We start from the raw sequence: 3,484 nt of genomic DNA, 5'->3' as shown, positions 1-3,484 counted from the left end.
ACTGTAACCCAAATGGAAAGGAAACGAAATGAAGGAAATGAATAAGAAAAAAAGTTGCCAAACCAGCCGCTGCAAGTCTACATCTGGACGCAGGTACTACTATAAATAATCACCGCTGATTAAGATAACACCACCATCACGAAAAAAATAAATAAAAATAAAGGTGACATTTGTGCGATTGGTTTTCTATCGCTCATTTGCACGTCACGTCAGTTATAACATTTCACCGTGTGGATCAGTTAACCTGCTTGGAGTGGGCACCTTTATTATGCGAGCTATAGCAAGGTACTGTACCATAGAAGTACGAGGTCGGGAGGGGGCGGCCGTGGGTTGGCCTCAGATCGCCCCACTGGAAGCCCGAAGTAGCGAGAATGTGGGAATCTATAAAAGAGCGCACCTCTACCTTTGCACAGTACTGATGCAATTAGGAAAATCAGTCACACTAAAAATGCTACAAAATAAACCACAAGTCATTCATAATGTTGCAAAAATGTAGTTTCACAGACATATTGTTAGATTTTTTTTAGATTTTTGTGAAATCGTTATGAATAACATAAAATCAAGGTGGATTTGTTCAGTTTTTACTCTTGACTGATTGTGTTGGGGGATAGGTAATGGCTCGAGTGGCAAATTTTTCGAGTGGAAAAAAGGAAAGAGAGGAGAAATGCGTGAAAGAAAGGTATTCAGCTCTGTCATCTCTTTGTGAGTATAATAGGTCTATTATGCATGCAACGAAACAAGCTAGTATAAAACGTAATATAACATGTTCGTTAGCCAATAGTTTCGGGGGGAGAAGGGGGTGGGAGACACACAATTTTTGTTGATGGGGGCAGGGGGTGAGCGCTGAACCCCAGGGTGCCATACAAGGTAGAACCACCACTGCCAGTAACTAACTACTGTATGCATAATTATAATATTAATTATGCTATAATTATCAAAATAAACTTGGGTCCTCTTCCAGGCAGGTTTGTAACAGTTCCAGTTGTTGTCCAATTTGTTTATTATTTCCCTAACAGTATAAATGGCCATTTTCAGGCGAGTAGCTATTTTTCATACCCATTCCCTGACTTATGAAGGTCAGCACACTTCTCCCTCATTTGGTTTGTATGTTCTCTTATCTTTCCTATGTTGATGGATAACTAAGGGAATTTGGCCTCTGTGTCACCTCATATGTGTACCTCTGTTAACCAGGAAGTCATGGATTACAACTAGAACGTTCCAATCAGCTAAAAAATGTACAATTTACAAGGGAAAGATGCTTCAGTCACATAGTGTTCACTATAATTTCCAGGGGTGCCAATAATCGTGGCACATGTGTTTTTGCTGAAAATAATTGTTTCTTGATGAAGGATTTGATTTTATTTGAATAAATTTATTTAAATGAAAGTTTGGATTTTTCTCTTTTTTTTCAAAGTGAGATTGTGATGTGCAGCGAGAATGGAGGAGGCAGACCCCAGAATGTGGAGGTAGACAGGTTTATTGAATAAACCGGGTGCAGACAAAACCAAGGGGGCAATCCAGAGACGTTGTCAGGTCACAGGCGGAGGTCGGTTACCGGGGAGATCAGTACTACACCGAGAGACAGGACTAGGTGACGACGGGAAGGGAGGAACAGGGCCAACGAGGAAACGGGGCAGGCAAGACAGGTGGGCAGGAGACAGCAGGCAAGATGAACCGTGAGAACAAAAGACAAAGAGAATGCTTAGCAAGGCTCATTTGGGAGTGGCAACAATACTTCACGATGAAGATCAGCTATGCTGATCTTAAATAATGAGCTGGTGATCGCCTGCCGGTGCTTGGTCCAGGATGAAGCTACTTCACCAACAGGTGGATTTTTACAAATCTTTACTTAGGGGTGCCAGGGTGCCAATGATTGTGGAGGGCACAGTGTATACTGTATTATACTTACTGTACCTAAATAAAGTTTCCAAACTCAGAGCCAGTGCAACCTGTATAAAATATTACAAAACGAAACATTACCAAATTCATATTATATTTTCGAAACTATTTATTGCCCTGCGTTGGGTTGATGCCCCATCCGGGTTTATTTCCTGCTTTGAACTCGTAGCCTCCGGGATAGACTCCAGGCCCCCACTACCCTGAATAGGAAACACAGTTTCTGAAAATGATCAAAATAATAAAATAATTTAAGACCAAATCTTTCTATGAAAGGATAAAAGATTTACCCATATACATGGAAACAAAGAGGAACTGTCAAGCAGAGCTACTCAATGACCAGTTGATTCCTGTTTGTAGATCTCTTACCCTTGTTTGCTTATACAACCTTATCATTTGCTTCATCTAATCGTAATCATAGCTCACATACTTCACATACCTCATAGGCAGTAGTGCAGCTCTTGTTACCATTGACTGCTTGGGGCCTGGCCTGCTGATGATGCGTGCAGAAAGCCTGTCCGCATTGGTCTGCACAGTTTGGGATGTGCAGTTTTTCCTGAGAGTGTGTTCTTGTTAATAAAGTTAAATTTTCCTTAATTCTATTGTCATGACAGAAGACTGAGCAACAAAAATGGACTCAGTCGAATTTTGAATTTTTAGAAATGACTACCTAAACAGTCCTACATGGTCTTTTACAGCAGGTCTCAGAATCTGCCTCCTGACTTGTCAATAGACTGCAGAGTTGCAGAAAAACTACCAGCACAACTTTAGTAGAAACTATGGTGATAATATTAATTTACCTGCTGTAACTTCCATGATGGGGATCTATGTGGGATGATTCATCTAGCCTCTAAAAGGAGTAAAGCAGGGTCCTAGGTATTTTAGCCTATTCATCACTGAATGAATAACCCTGTTATTTCCTCTTTCTAACTATATGCAGATTAACCTGTTATTCTCGTTTCCATGCCTGTAAACCCTAAACTCCTAAACTTCTGGATGTGTATTCCATATATACACTCACCTAAAGGATTATTAGGAACACATGTTCAATTTCTCATTAATGCAATTATCTAATCAACCAATCACATGGCAGTTGCTTCAATGCATTTAGGGGTGTGGTCCTGGTCAAGACAATCTCCTGAACTCCAAACTGAATGTCAGAATGGGAAAGAAAGGTGATTTAAGCAATTTTGAGCGTGGCATGGTTGTTGGTGCCAGACGGGCCGGTCTGAGTATTTCACAATCTGCTCAGTTACTGGGATTTTCACGCACAACCATTTCTAGGGTTTACAAAGAATGGTGTGCAAAGGGAAAAACATTCAGTATGCGGCAGTCCTGTGGGCGAAAATGCCTTGTTGATGCTAGAGGTCAGAGGAGAATGGGCCGACTGATTCAAGCTGATAGAAGAGCAACTTTGACTGAAATAACCACTCGTTACAACCGAGGTATGCAGCAAAGTATTTGTGAAGCCACAACACGCACAACCTTGAGGCGGATGGGCTACAACAGCAGAAGACCCCACCGGGTACCACTCATCTCCACTACAAATAGGAAAAAGAGGCTACAATTTGCACGAGCTCACCAAAAT

At 41.3% G+C, this 3,484-nt stretch overlaps 1 long non-coding RNA gene across 1 annotated transcript; it reads right to left on the bottom strand.

Annotated features, from left to right (window-relative positions):
* Positions 1–1,932: 1,932 nt before the first annotated feature.
* LOC111838977 (uncharacterized) lies at positions 1,933–3,214 on the bottom strand. The gene is made up of 3 exons (XR_002837003.2): positions 2,697–3,214; positions 2,336–2,452; positions 1,933–2,099 (listed from the first exon to the last, which is right to left on the bottom strand). It is a non-coding gene; the product is annotated as an uncharacterized lncRNA (long non-coding RNA).
* Between the last annotated feature and the right edge of the window lie 270 nt (positions 3,215–3,484).

Source organism: Paramormyrops kingsleyae, chromosome 10, assembly GCF_048594095.1.
Source record: "Paramormyrops kingsleyae isolate MSU_618 chromosome 10, PKINGS_0.4, whole genome shotgun sequence".
NCBI lineage: Eukaryota > Metazoa > Chordata > Actinopteri > Osteoglossiformes > Mormyridae > Paramormyrops > Paramormyrops kingsleyae.
Note: the sequence above shows the minus strand (reverse complement) of the source record. Positions and strands in the feature narration are given on the sequence as shown.